We start from the raw sequence: 16,455 nt of genomic DNA on the forward strand, positions 1-16,455 counted from the left end.
AATGAGAGTAGAGAATGGTGAGCACGCTACAGGATCAGTTCCCAAATACGTATCACAGCAAAGGCCTATGTAATAGTTTTTCAGCACGGAAGCATTTCTTCATGGGCAGGTTGCGTTGCAGACTCAGAATCGGTTTGAAATCCCTGGGATAAACTATAGTATTTAGCCAATCCCCTGCTGGGGGAGGAAGAGTCGAATGGCCTAGACAAAGAGGCCACAGGACAAGTGTTTCATTTTGCAAAGAAACAGATACAGAGCTGCACTGCTGCAGAGGGAGCATCAGGGAGATTTCTACTTCAAGGGGTAGAAGAATAATGCACCACAGACCTTTAAAACGTGCAGTTTTCTCTTCCCAATTTGAATGCTCATGTCTGCTGCATACATGGGGATGTAGCACTGGCCCCTCCCACTACCTTTTTCAGTGAGATGCTCTCAGGAACAGAACAGGCTACAATTCAGGACAGGCCTTGTGTAGGTCAGGCAAAGGGGAGGTGCTCCTTACTCCCTCCCGCTTAAGGGCTAGCTACAATTTTACTGTGTTTCTGCAGAAGGGAGCCTGTTTTCCACGAAAGTTATAAGCTCTTCAAGCCTAATAGGTCTGGATTTTTCTTTTATGTTTTTTTCAAAAATCATTAATAAAATCAAAGGGGGGGGCGGGTTAACAAACAAAACAAAAATACAAAACCGTACGTCAATGTAACATTAAAGTCACAAATTGAAAGCTTAAAAACTAAGGAAATGACCAAGCGAAGGTTCTCAAAATAATGCTAATTCATCCATATTGCACCTGTGTAATGGAAATTAAAACTGTGTACCTGACTACTAATATTTGTTGTTCCGTGTACTCCATAAAATAGAAGATGTGCAAAATGTCTGTACTAAGGTTACTATGAAAAAACTTAACTCTTTCATTTCATTTCCTGACTTTCCACCCTTTACATTCATGGCTGAAATCCTGGCCTCACTGAAGTCAATGCCAAAACTCCCACAAAACCCTGACATGGAAAAAAAAATGTGATTTAGGTTGCAAAGTTAGGCAATGACAGTTTTATAGTTGCCCACATAATTGTCGTTCTGCCCCCTGGTCTATACATCCTTTGCACTGAACGAGGCAGGGGATCTATAAAAATATTATTTACTTAAAAACTGTATCGTAATGAATATGCACAAGAGGGCAGAAAAAAGGTAAAATGAAAGGGTGATAGTAATTCTAGATTTCCTAACTTTTAAGTGCTTGGCTTTGCAACCTTAATAACATTCTTTTAACATAGTTGTTTCTATTTGAAATTTCTAGGCATTTTTTGTTTTTAAAGAAAAGGTAAACACAAATTCTTTTATGTGAAACTATGACAATTCCCCCATATTAGTATTTGGAAAGACTCAAGATAGCAGACTGGAGAAGCATGGCAGTTTTATATCTACTAGTTCCCATTAGAAAGCATAAAATATTGGATTTTCAATGGGATCAAGCTTAAAAATTCTGTTTCTGGCCCTCTAGAATTGTGAAATATCATACCTTAAACCTAGAATTGACATGACTGAATACATTGCTCATCTTGGGCCTTCAGTAGGTGTAATTTTGAGATGAAACTTCTATATTTGGGGGAAAGAAGAACAGATCTCTGACAGATTGATTTTTTTCCTTAAATGACTTTTTGAAGTTGCTTGAAGGTTTGGAAAGTGAAACGCTCTCCCAGTACAGGGGTATGTGACATGATGAATGGGGACACAGGCATGGGGAAGGGGAGGAGTCAAAGCTGCATAAAAAATTGGGAAGCCATGTTCTAAAACGTATTTTACACATGGATCTGTAACTTATCATGTGGCTGTATATATCACCATCACATATGTATACATTACAGCTGTAAAAAAAAATTCAAATAGTTTATTCAACGAAAAATGCAGTTTTGGGTCAACCAAAAGTATTTGTGAATTTCACATGGATTCCCCAAATAGTTTCATACCCCCAAAATCTAGGTGGTGGGCTAGATTCACAAGGTGACTTAGATGCCATTCACAAAACCAGGAGGATGAGAAGGTGGAGTTGGTGCTGGTGTCTCCCTCCTTCTACACATAGCCCCATGGTTAGAACACTCACCTGAGATGTGGGAGGCCCAGGTTCATAAGTCTCCACTCTGCCTGATTTGGAACAGGGATTTTAACTTAGGTCTCCCACATTGCAGGTGAGTGCCCCAAACACCAGACTGTTAGGTAATCTAGGTGCGTCTCTTTCAATCTTTCCTTGTGAAATGGCTCCACTAGCCGCTGGAGCAGAGATTGGAACCCAGGTGTCCCCCCCCTCTAATGTGAATCCTCTCATTCTCACACACTCTCTCTGGCCCAATGACTATTTACACACAGCGGAGCAGCTTCAGCAAGAGAGACCGAGAGAGACTCAACACAAATTACTCTCTCGTCCAAAGGTTGGCATGCTCACCTGCAACGTGGGAGACCTACATTAAAATCCCTGCTCCAAATCAGGCAGAGTGGTGACTTGTGAACCTGGGTCTCCCACATCCCAGGTAAGTGAGTATTCTAACCACGGACTATAGAAGAGGGACTGCACCACTAAGTCCTCCTATGGTGGTTTCACGAAAGGCATCTCCAAATTTTTGTAGCTTTTAAGTAAAAAACTGTTTAAAATGCCTGGACTAGACCTGGAATGATTTTCCTGGGGTTTTTTTGTTGTTGTTTGTTTGTCCAAGAAAACCAAAAGATTTAATTTCAGGTCTATCCAAATTTTTTATTTTGTGGGTTTTTTTCAGTTCAACCAGTAAAGCAATGATTTGCACAAGTTTAGTGTTTATGTTTATATGCCTTGATGTGCTACATGCACACCCACAAACATGTATATACACACACATGCAAAATCTTTTATGCATAGACAGGCAAATAGATAACAGCCTCAGTAAGCCATTTCCCTTTCCCATTTACATGCAACCATTTCTGTTCCATGAGGACTGAATCCATCTGTTTAGTTGTTAAATTTGCTTTTGCCCTGCGTTTAGCTAGAGTGTCACTTAAAAGGTAATGTTCATTTCAACAAGCAGGTAGGCTACATAAAAAGTGATTATCCAATAATTTACTATGCAAATTTCAGTGACTGTTTTATGCACACTGGATAAAGAATCAAATTAAAATCTTATAACCCTTGGAAAATTAGAGTTAGCAAGCAAAGAGGTTGATTTGCCCTTGAACACAAAATTACTTAAAGCAGAGTTTTTGCATTGTTCACACAAGACTAGAGCCACAAAAATAGCTTGGATACCACAAAGACAGCAATTTTAAAATACTCTAAATTATTAAAAATCTCTGCCTTTTAAAAAAGTTCCTGGTTATTAGAAAGTGGTGAATCATCACATTTTAATTAAAGAAGCTAATGTATAGTCAGAAGAAAATAATTGCAAAGGGAGAATCTCAAATGCAGCAAAGAGAATCAAGAGTAAACATTGTCCTTTCATTAAAGATAGCTCCCAAGAGATACACCTACATTGATAGTATGCAACGTGCAGCTGAAATTTTTGTTTGCTTTAGCTTGATATGGAAATATGGAACATACCTGTCACTTTGATCATGGTTCAGCCCTTTTTTACATCTTTCATTCTCTTCAACTCTTTTATAATAACAGAACTAGAGAAAAGTAAAACTGGAAGCAACTAGGAGCCAGATTTTTACAAATGTGTGTGCAAAAATATTCCTACAATTGAATGCCTAATTTCTGCATTCAGTTACTGTGAAGTAAGTTGGGTATATATGAATGCAAATGGCTAGTTAGTTTTACAACTGAACATTTGCTTTACCTAATTAATGCACACAGTTGTGATTACTGCATGCACAAAATAGGCACAGAGCTTCTCAATGTCTTACCTCATATTTAAAAATGTTGCTAAACTGGAACATTTTGAAAATCCAGCAAGTGTAATGGAACAATACAAATAGACCCATAGAATTTAGGTATATGGGAAAGAAAGTAAGAAAATGAGATTCATCCAAAAAGTTTCAGAAGAATAAATTTGAAAAATAATAATCCAAAAATGAATATTTCATGGGAGCAGACATTAGAAAATAAATAATCCTAAAAAAGAGAGCAGGAGTGATAGTGGACATCATAGCTGAAATGAGCTTTTAATCAAATACGGTAGGAATAAAAACCAATCACCAATCAATGGATCACGGAGGTTATATGGCACTAGGCCACTCCTCAAAGTCTATACAGGGTAACTGGCATCTGTACAAGAAAGACTGACAGACAGGAGGGAATTCTGAAAAAAAGCAACAGAAGTGATGAGGGCCCTGTGACAGAGTGCAGAGGATGAGCAGGTGAGCCTTCACTCTGATCACTCAGATGTTGATTAGTTCCCCCTGTAGAAAGCTGACAGAGGTAATTAGACAATCAGGCTGGCTGGCTGGGATAAGGAGCCAATTAGCCCATCAGCCCAAAGCGGATAGGAAGGCAAGAAGGAAGTTCCAACAACGTGAGAAAGGGGTCTAGGGCTGGGTGACCCCAGTTGCACAGAGACATCAAGGGAAGCAGGCCTCTGTTCCCCTCAGGTCCTGGGGAGAGGGCCGAAAAATGCTGTTGGTGCTGTAAACAGATTGTTGCATGGGGATTGTTGAGGAAATACTGGAAGGAACTTAAAATAAAGGGCTATGGTGCAGGCACAACCACTGGAATCCGTGCAGGTTTTGTGGGGAAGAAAGCAGGACAGAAGCCACGCTCCGGGACACACCTATATAGTATTTATTTATGAGGCAAGAGTAAAATAACTAAGGCCCCAATCCTAGAAAACTTCAGTGGGACAACTCACAGTGGGTAAAGTTAAGCACATGCTTAAGTCTTCGTAGGATCTTGGTTTAAATACATATAGACTAATGGTAACCATATACAGGTATGTGACCAATGTATACAACGGCAAAGTATAGGAACTATTTAGGGACATCACAGGAGCGTAGAAATGATTAGATAAAACTGAACAAAGGACAAATTTAGGAAATATTTTGTGATATTCTGCTAACAGTGACTCTTCCAAAGTGAATGGTGAAAATCCCATTGCTTGAGTAACTTAAAACTAGATTGAATAAAGCACTCAAAAAATACTATAGTATAAACTCTGTATTGGCAGGTATGGACCAGTGAGCTAAACAATCTTTTTCATCTTTAACTTCTGTGATTCCTCTTCCTGCTAGGTTGCATTGATCAGCTGTCAAAATCAAATAGGAAGATGAATTCTTTTTAACCAGGAATGGTTGTCACAGCTTTAAGTATGTAATACAAACCAACATTTTATATGATGGGTATTTAACATTAAAATGTATTTTATATTTTAAAAAGAGTAAAATAAGAATGGACAAAAACTTTCACCCAAAACTTGAAATGAACCTCAGACTTTAAAGATTTTTAAAAATTTGATTAATATTTTGAACAAGTCTTTTTCATTTTTATTCACCTCTGCACTTCTTGGTTCCAGCCACGTCCAGAGGTTGAAGTTCCGTAATACCACAAGACAGACTATTTTCATGATATTTCCAGCCAGCAGGTAACACTGCCACTGTCATATGGAAGTTTTGTTCCTATGAGGTTTCATATTTGGTTAAGCAGACTCAAGAGATTAATCTAGCTTAGATAATGTTTGGGTATGATCTTAATTAAACCTCCTGCGATTTCTCCATCACTTATTTCAGAATCATGTGATGCTGGGTATAAAACCAGTATACAGAAGCAGTTTAGGAAAAATTTTCAGCCACATTCTGCACTAATATATCAGCTTTGTGCATATAAGTTAGTCAAAAATGGTAAAAACAGGATGTCAGTGGAAGTTTGGGATTCACTGTATGTCAGGGAACATTGAAATATTGGGGAAAAGAATCGAAATTCTGTAGTGGTCAGGTTGTCCAACAATACAATGAGAGTGAATCCAATTCCATGGTGCAAAGAAGAAAGCTGTTCAGTACCTACATCATCTGCTGCTCCTGGTCTACTCAGCAGGTAAATGTGTTTTTCTCTTTCCCATGCTGTTGGGTCGTCAATCTTTGATAACATTAAACAAGTAAGAATAAAAGTGATCAGGAAGAGATAACTCAACAAGGGAAGATGCATCCATTTATTTATTTATTTATTAGAACTAATTTTCATTTTCAAGATATTTTAAAAAGAAATAAAAGTTTATTGAGCAGCTTTCAGAAAATTTTAAAATAATGACAAGCATGCCATTATCTAGGTTGCTTTGGAGGGAAGATGCTTGAATCCTGAAATGGTTTTAATTAAAGAGAGGCATCCGTTTTAAAAACACCACCCTTGAGAGACTGGGCCGTGGACTTGTAGTTCAGTCAGTAATATGAAGAGTACAGCAATTTAAGTTCCTTATGCAAACCCCTTGCAATTCAGAAGAACAAGGAGGACTTCAGAAAGGGCAGGAATGTGAAATCCCAAGATAACACTTTCCCCAAAATCGAAATATATTTTCTTCAGACCACTCTTCCAATTCTGGCACACCAGCCTCTGCTATAGTAAACATTTTGAATGCTGTGTCAAAAGCCCGTATTATAGCCCAGCAACATTCATGCTCTCTCCAGGTTTTGGTTGTAAACCCCCTTACACCGAGCTTAATTATATTTGTGCTAAAATATGATTGGACTTGGTTTATAAGGTATCTAACCCAAAATAAATGTTGCACTTGATTTTAAACTAGATGCTTACCCTGTTACCACATTGTAAATGTCCCCTTCCAGCCACCTCCCCCATTTTTTTTTAACAAGTCCACATATTTATACATAGTTATAGCTGGAAATTCTGAGATACCTCAGAAAGGGTTATTGTTCTTTCAGACTGCAAGTAGCAGAAGAAATCCCACAAGAAAACTTATTCTCAAAATTTCCAGTCCACTTTTTCAGGTCCAAGAGGAGTATGACAATTCAGATAAGGTGCAGATGAAGTGCCTTGAAATTCTGGGTGCTTATCCAGCCTCAATTTTTTAAAATCTCCCACTGTCCTGACGTTCCTCAAATAAAAGGACACAATCAAGTAAATTAATAATGTTTCTGGCAAAGTGAAATGCTCTTCTCTTTGCTTGATTTAAGGTTCTTAGTTCATGTTATTTTAACACTATAAATATATGACCACGTGTATAAATCTGAGACCACTTGCAAAGGGGGTTGGTACCTAACTCATTAGAAACAATGTTTCTACTGCACAAGGACCAAAGTGTAGGGCTCTTTGCCTCCTAACACACAGCAGAAGTCACTTCCACAGCTAGCCTTCGCATAAGGGCATCTGGGATGAGACTGAGCATGTCATGTATAGTTGGAGGTGTAGCCAGGTGGCCCATACACAGGGCAGATCAATATGGCCAAACTGACACATCATATCGTGGCAACAGGTTGCACCGAATTATCTTACCACTCCACATATCTGGCAGCAGCATGCTGAGGATTCCTTTTCTCAATCCTGCTTTGTTCTAGTGCTTTAGACCTTTTGCTCAGTGACAGTTGTTTAATAAAGGAGCAAAAGTTATCAGCCAGAATTGCAATGAAAGGCCAAATAAAATACATTGGATAGCAACTTTTACCTCCTGACCCTAATCGCGGAGGACCAGCTTACACATTTCCATGCTAAAATAATATAAAAATAAGTATATCAGTGTAAGGATGTCTTAGATGTGTGTGCTGAACATATGATACCATATTATTTATAAGATGCCTTCTATCCAGAAGGAGCCTAGAAATTTTAATAAAGATATATAAGAAAATTATTTTGCCCTCAATTGTAAGAAAATGCCCTGCAGGATAGAATGAAGGTGTTTGTTTATACCAGCACCGAGCAGCATTATACAACAGCTTAGGACGTAAAGTGAAGAATATCATCTGCAACTAAAAGAGTACAGAGTATTTATGCAGTCAGGATACTATTCCCCATTCTGGAATTTTGCCAGGACCCAGAGATCATAGGCCATATAAGCAGACACAATGCACACATTGTGAAAGAGATATTTTTCAACACCCAGAAGCACCTGCATGTACAGAACATGTTGAACTGTAAAGAAAATAACCTGCCAACATCCTAAACCAACACAACAGTTTCTACCAAGAAACTCAATGGTGAAGCCAAACAGATTATCTTCCATACCCCTGTATCTGGGTTTCATGTTGGTCACTGGCTTAACAATGCTAGTTACGGTGGGCTGCGTGCTTACAGGAACATTAAACGTCAGAGGGATTGTAGGGTGACTCTTACTTAGACACCAGATAGGGGGTTTCAATGTGAAGCTGTGTAGATGTTTTAAGACTGAACATCTGATTTGTGTCAACTGCAAGAATTAGCGAGATGAGTATTTGGCATGCATGGTCATGCTATCTTTAGGGTATGAATATTATATGATAAATACAACAGAGCTGTTTGTTTTATTATTGATCCATTAACCTGAAAACACCACCCCCGCCTCTATCATGGTCTGGAAACAGATAGATATGGCAGGAGGAAGAGGATAAGGTGCCAACTGCTTCAAAACTTTAGGAAAGCAAGAACTGGGTTGAATGGAGTCTTCTAAAGAAAAGTTTCTGTGCACTAGGGACAAATATCCTGTTTTCATTACTCAGGGCAAAAGGATCAGCTGCATGCCTCTACACCCATTTCACCTTCTTCTTATGAGGCACTTTCTTACTAAGTAGTAGAGGACTGCTAGCTTCCAAAGAATTGCATTACATCAGGATAAGGATAAGGAAACAGACAATTTGTAAGAAAAATAAACCCTCCTCTATTCAAATGATCACATGTCATTCTATGCATTGACTTGTATCACTAGCTTATTGCACTTGTTTTATGTGCTAACCAATGGAATCTAGTTTCTCTTGAAAAAATCAACATTTTAGTGTATGAAATGAAAATTGGGAAAGTCAGCTCATAACTAAAAAATAAACTCTACTTTTAATTGCTTAAAATGAAGCCACAGAAGGCTAAACATCTGGGCTTTCTGGAGAGCATCCCAGATATTGTATGTAACACCAAAGCTTTTCATCACTGCCTCCTCTTAAGGACTGGAATAAAGTGATCCCACCTAATATTTGTTGTGTGTGTCTGCAGAACACCAGAGAAATGTGTCATTTAGATTGTCAGATTTTTGAGAAAGGACTGTTTTTATTATATGTATGTAGAGAGCGCAGCACAATGGGGTTTGACTTTGATTGGGATCTCTAGGAATTACTGAAATACAAATAATTCTGTGGTAGCAGGAGCCACACCACAGATGGACTGTAAGAGAAGCCATTTAGTGTGGGATTTTCAAAACCACTTTACTAAGTCAGGAACACTACTAGACCCATTGGAAGTCAGTGGGACTTGTGCTCACTTAAGCACTTTGTAAAACCCCAGGCATTTGTCGTTTTATATAATTTTGTTTTCCACTTTCAAGTTGTCAAGTTTCGGAACCGGTACCAGATAAGCTCCATTTGAACCAAAAATTATTGGGTTTTATTCAGGAAATACTGGGAGAAATTCTATAGCTGGTTATATGCAGGTCAGACTAGATGGTCACCGTGCTCCCTTTTTAACTCAAAATCTATGAATCTATGAACTGCAAACCAAAAATGTACAGAACAAGGTCACTGGAAAACTGTTTAAACCAGTACAAAGTTTCAAGAGCTAGAGGCAAAGGTATTACAGTTAGAGCCACATTATACAGTTCAAGATGCCCTCATGCAACTCAAAAATACTAGACAGTGCTAAAACAGAACTATCCTTAATAGACAATGGCTCCCTAGAGCTTTCTATACTCAGAGACAAGGAAAATGGTTCTGAGTTGGGAGACAAGAAACAAAGACTTCCTCCATGGCTCTTGACACAGACACAATCTAAGAGACCGGCACCATAACGGAGCAAAGTGATGATGCAGACCTCCTTACAACAAACAACTCATGGCTATGATACCATCAGGAATGGTATAAAGAAAATTGAACATTTTACCTAAAATTACAGCTGTATTATTTCTTACTGTGACGGGATATACCAGACCCTCTCAGGCCTTCTGCTGGAGACCTTGTGGCCCTGCCCACCCCAAAAAAGGGCAGTGGAGCAGGTCCTCCAAGTTGCCTAGAGTGGCTGTGTGGGACACATCCAAACAGGGCCCAGCAGCCTAGTATAAGAAGAACTGCAGGGCCACAGAGAGTTCAATTCCTTGCTGGAGCTGTAGGAGCGTGGATGATGCGTGGCTGGCTGATGGAGCTGCAGAACCCCGGACAGGGCAGCACTGCCAGAAGCTGGGGAGAGCTGAGTTGGTTGCTGAGACATCATTAGGAGAAGGCCCTGAGACACCATTAGGAGAAGGCCCTGAGGTAAGGGTGAAGATGGCATGGGGAATTAGAGAAGTCGTGTGACATAGTTAAAGGCACACATCAGACAACTGCGATTTACAGGATCCCTGGACTGGGACCTGGAGTAGCGGGTGGGCCACTGTGGGGAAGTAGCCTGGACATTGAAGCACCCCAAAGGGGGAACTGAGTTATAGTGGCCCAGCTGGAGAGCTGTAGCCAGGAAGCCCCAAGAGGGCAAAGACATTGTCTCCAGGGAGGGAGCCCTGAGCTCTTTCCCAGAGCAGGGACAAGCTGAGAGAATGTGCAGGTGCACGCACTTGGCCAAGGGGGTGCTCACGAGAGGTGAGTGCACCCTGTTACACTGGCACTAAGAACGGGGAGCAGGACCGACCCCTGAAGCAAGGGGACAATGGAGGAGTTGGTAATGCTGCTGGCCCAGCAGCAGCACAGCACGATGGAAACCCACAGGGCATTAGTTGCAGCGCAACATGAGGTGCCCGAGGCTGCTCAACAACAGCAGGCTATACTCCTGGAGGTGCTTCAGCTCCAGCAGCACCGGCAGCAGCAGGAGCAGCAATGCCAGGAGGCTTTGTTGCTGCAACTAACTAGCTCAGCCTCTTCAACCAGTTGAACTCTGGGCCATGGATACCACTGGCCAAGCTGGGGCCACACGATGATCCGGAGGCCTACTTAGTTACCTTTGAGCGGATAGCCACAACTGCTGCTTGGGATAAAGACAACTGGGCCACTCACCTGGCCCCATTCCTGTCTAGGGAAGCTCAGGCGGCTTACTGGGCTCTAGATGATGAAGCGGTGAGAGATTATCGGACAGTGAAGTCTGCCATTCTCAAACTCCTGGGAGGATCCCCAGAAACCTACCAGTGCAAGTTCCACTCAGAGCCTTTTGCCTCAGGAGCTTGCCCCTGGGGCCAGGGCCCAATGCCTTAAAGCCTGGGCCACCTGATGACCATGCCCTGAGGTCCACACAAGTGCAGAGATCATAGACATGATAGTCTTAAAGCAGTACCTAGACATATTGCCAATGTCAGTTCAAACATGGGCTCGGCAGTGTGCAGGCACGTGCCCTCGGCCAAGGGCGCGGTTATGAGAGGGAGTGTGCCCCGTTACATTTACATAGAAAGATTCTGCAATTGCTGGACATTTCTCTGTCTGTTCTAACAGATTTTCTTTCCTGTTTAAGAGATACTGGCACCTCAGATGCTTGATGAGAGGCTGAGCTTCAGTTTCTCCATTTTCCCTTTTGGGCTTGTTTATTTCCCTTCTGACAATGAGCTCTTCCCTCCTATTCTGTCCTTATATGATCTTCTAATCTGCTCAGCAGAGAGACCAACAACAGAATGGGCAGGAAAATTGAACTACTCTGTCAACCAGTGGCCCAGTTCAGGGTTGAAGCACACTAGTGGGGCAATGCAAGAAAGCTTGTGCTCTCACTGCCTGTGTTGTACCTGTTCTTTGCATAAATCAAAGACTTTAGTCCCCAAGGGTACTGAAGCTGCATCTTTCACAAGTATTATGTTATCTCTCTCACACACAGAGAAACACACAGAGTATAGATTTTCAGCTCTGGAAAATTTCAGAGTAGTATTAAAATCCCAAATTCTACCACCTTTGTCTGGAGATAAATGAATTACCTCTCAGGCATCTATGGAGAAGTGTTACTAGAGGCTTAAGTCTCAATTTGTTCGCTGCCATAGGACTTCATGTCAACACGCAGCCTACAGTAGGAAACATAACACAAACAAATATATCTCTGTCTTATCCCATTCCCTACTCATTCAATGCCAGACATTTCCCAATCTAAACCCAAGAGACTTCCCAAGAGAGATCAGATCATTTTCACTGTGAGCCAGGGACATCTGAAACAAGAATACACATAGTAATGCCAGGAAAAGTATTTTCAGCCCAATAATTCTGTTTTTTATTTTCTCATTTCCTCAAGTGTTTTCCTACCTCTCTGTCCTCGTAGTGAAGCACAGAGGTACCACTACCATTACTACTAGCAATTAAGGCATACGAGTATCAGGAAAACAACTATTTCTTGACTGTTTGCTATGCTTTGGTCATGAAAAACATAGCACAAAAAACAGGAAGCCTTTACAATTAAGAGTAATTATCCAGTTTGAAAGTTTTGATTCAATAATAAAATGTGCTCTTGAAGGAAAAAAACCTTTAAAATGTGTATATTATTTTCTAACACATTTTAAAATTAATGTGCTGCTATGTAGAAAAAAATCATAGCCCATGAAGTCACATACCTTTTTCTCACAATGATGGACGGTGTTCTATGGTAGAGAGTGCAAGCTTTTTCAAACATATGCATTGTAAAATGTATTTTTATACACACACACCCCTTTGTATATATAAAACTACAGTGTAAAATTCTTTGTTGGGACAAATTGGATCATATTACATAAAGCATGCATGCATACAGACACATATATATGGAAAACTCAACTCAGTCTTAACGATGAAGTCCCAACTGTAGTCTTCATAATACATACACACTATCACCAAAACCCTAGTGTTTCTTGGATCTAGAACAGTACACTGAAAACAGACACAGCATATTGCACAATAGTGGAACAGCGAGGGGAAAGTATGTCCAAGGATACCAGAGTACACATCCTTCACTTGCAACCCAAACCACGGAATTTCACCCACACAGAACAGATGAATCCTTGGTATTTAAAGCTCTCCCCCATTTGCGTTTTTCTTAAACCTAATTTTTCTGCTTATATCCAAGGCCAGGAAATAAGCCAGAAAATGCAGCCTTTTCTCTGCATATCACATCTGGTTTCATTCAATAAGCATTTCACTCATCTTTAATAATATTCCCTTTTAAAATAAAATACAAATAAAAATCAATGATCAACCTTACTAGTTTTCTCGTCTTTTTTCAAACAAACCTCAAATAGGTCAATGCAAAGACTCCTCATTTCCACAGAGAATCAAACCAACTTCCTTAACCTTTCCTCATAACTTAAATCATTTAAGCCTGTTTTCATTGTTACTGCTTTAGGCTGTACCCTCTCAAGGGCAGTTACACTCTCTTCCCTTCACAGATATGGTGACCTGCATTTTGCATGGTACTTAAGAGGTTCCCAAATCTCTTCAGACCAGGCAAGGAATGCTTTGAGACAGATGCCCCAGGGAAAGGTAAAATGAGAGGAAGAGAATTATAGTAACTTTATATCTCTAAAACCTGATTCCAAGCAGCGGATCAATAATAGCCAACTGTGGCAGGGAAATCTGCATTAGCTTTGCAGTTCTGCCATTAGAATAGAGGTTACTGTGGACTTCAGAACAGAGGAGTCTAATACTGGAGCAGGATGAAGGTAAGGAAGAGGGAGAAGTGGTGAGACAGAGGGATAGGACAAAACAACATGTGAGCCTCTTCTTCCTGTTGGAAGAAAAGGTTTCAAGGATTTCAAATTACCTGCTTCTCAACTGATCCTTCCAGCTTACAACCTTAAGTCCCACCTCTCCTAGCAACAGTTACCGTGTACAATATAAGGCAAGTTTTTGCTTCCCGGCATTAGTAACCCCACACCAAGCATTAAGGCCCTGATTCAGCATTGCTTAAGCATGTGCCTAACTTCAAGCTATGGATTTGTTAAGTATGTTGCTGAAATGGGGCGTAAGACAGAATAGATACAAAGACTCCTAGTTCATTTTCCTTAAGGCTTTTTAAAAGCCAATGGTTTGTTACAAGCAAAGCTATAAATATTTTAGTCATAGTCAGCTTTTAAATGTGTGTATCAAGGTGATACTAGAGTGCTGCATCTGTGGGTTGTTTCTTGTGAGAAGATGAGCACCCTTAACTTCCAGCCTCTTTCCAGGAATGGACCCCAGAATAAGCACTGAGAAATGCCAACAGCACCAAAAGAAAGCAGAGATTTCTCAGTCTGTACCTGACAGTCTCTCCTCAGGAAATTCTCATGGCTCACTGCTTATGTCAAGCAAAGGATTGGGCCTACTGATGTCACCCAACAGCAGCATCATAGTGACAATATCAGAAAATGACAAGCCAATACAATTGAAAAAGCCTGACTTCTACACAGGGGTCAAGGAGAGAATCCATGCAAGAAAAATAAGATTAGTCCATCAGTAAATCTGAAGAATCACTGACGTGGTATGTGCCAATCTCAGTCTTTGGGAAGACACCAAAGCAACAGCAAAATCCAGCCAAAATACATAAAAACTGGCACATGCTGCTGCATCAGTAAAGTCTTCAGGTCCCTCCTGGTACATGCTATTTTTTCAGCATGTCTTTGGGATCCTTGCTGAGGGGTATTTATTATTCTTTAGTGATTTATTTTTCCTGACGCAGTTTTTAGTACTTGCTCATCTTGAATTTTTTACTGGTGTTGCCAATGTAACTTTGTAGGTGTCAGGTGAAATTTTTAGGCACACCCACGTCTTTAACATGATCAGTGACTTGTAAATATTTCCACTCCTATCACAGGTAGCCTGTGTAGTTGTTATTTTTTCCTTTTAGGTCCACTGGCATTTCACAACTCTATTACTTTCCTTATCCAGGGCTCTGAGGTGCTACAAAAATTATAATACCACCCTGATATAGACATTAAAATAATATAAACCTTAACTAAGATATTTCTACCCCAGCTGCCTGGATTTCAGAAAAACTGATCATTTTGTGGTTGAAGCAAAGGACTAAGATCCAGAGGGCCTGGGTTCTATTCTTGGCTTTGACTACAAGTGAATTTCTGCCTCAGTGTCCTCATCTGTAGATTGGGAATAATAAAACTGAACTGACTTACCTCACTAGAATTTTATTTAACAAATTAATTTATGTCTGTAACATTCTTAGACTGACAGCACTATGTTAATGAAAAGTATTATCATTGTTGCTTAAATAATTAAAGGTCAGGGAGAGGAAAAGGAAGGCGCCAGCTGGCAGACTGAATAACAATGCTTAGTCAACATCTGCAATTAATAAGGGTTCTAATGAAAGCTTGACCTGCAAAAGATAGTTCTTGCCCTGACCAGCTCACAATCTAACTATACATGACAAAGGATGAGGAGCCACAAAGATATAACTATTTATTTCTCTTTTCCAGAATACAGACACTGGTTTTTGTCATTGTTTGTTCAGGCAGGGTAAACTACTTTTTGCTTTGTAATAAAGATGCTCAAGGATCCTTCAGTTCAAGGTAAAAACAGTACAGTGTTAAACATCACAGCAATTATGCCTGATATTCACTGTATGAAGTTATTCGTGTTGCACACTGTACCTGCTGGAAAGACACTTGCTGTTTTGGTTGCTCAGCTAAGCTTTATCTATTCCTTTTTTTAAATTAAATATTACATCACCGTGAAACACATTAATTGACCTGTGCTGTGAACAAATAAATCACAAAATTCAATATGCTGCTTTGAATTTGCAGTTCATTTCACCAACCTGGTTTTGCTGCGTCTCTAACATATGAGTTAAGTAAGCCTTTCTGACAGGTGTAAGAGCCTTTCACTTGCAAGGTTATGGTAGCAAGATGTGATTAGTCCATATTTTCTGTCATAATATAATATGTTCCATATCAGCAAGTATCATAACAGAAACTCTCATTACACCAACTAAAATGTAACATTGATACAAACAATGGGGTGTGTGGAAATAATGATTTAATGAACCAGTCAGTAGTTACTGGTCTAAGTCCACAGGATGCTTTTCCACAGAACTCATCCAAGTGAGACCTCATCCTCTAGGAAGAGCAAAATACTGATTTTATCCATCCTGATGGTTAGTATCATTTTGGTAATTAGAGATAAAATAGTTGTTGTTTCTTAACTTCAGTCAAACTAATCCAGGGAATTGGCAATTTTCAGTGTTCCCACCTCTTTCATCCTGTTGTGCATTCTTTTTCAAAGGGATTTTACCTAGCTCCTCTTCCCAGATGTTTTATATTTGGGGGAAGTGTAATAAATCACTAAACTGGAGACAGAAGAATAAATTTTTAGCTATGAATCATGTAATGTTCGGAGTACTTTTGTGTGGGTGCATGCGTGTATGCATGTCTAATTAGTGGATCACACTCACTCCTTGGCATAAATTCTTGTGTCCAGCTCATTATGAGAATATGAAGCATACTTTGTAAAAGAACATTTGGAAAGTTT

The 16,455-nt window shown here is 39.9% G+C and overlaps 1 protein-coding gene across 3 annotated transcripts in view; it reads right to left on the bottom strand.

Moving 5' to 3' along the window:
• RBMS3 (RNA binding motif single stranded interacting protein 3) overlaps window positions 1-16,455 on the bottom strand; it is a 755,157-nt gene that overhangs the window by 332,622 nt on the left and 406,080 nt on the right. The window lies entirely within an intron of this gene.

This window comes from Chelonia mydas, chromosome 2 (genome assembly GCF_015237465.2).
Source record: "Chelonia mydas isolate rCheMyd1 chromosome 2, rCheMyd1.pri.v2, whole genome shotgun sequence".
Lineage (NCBI taxonomy): Eukaryota > Metazoa > Chordata > Testudines > Cheloniidae > Chelonia > Chelonia mydas.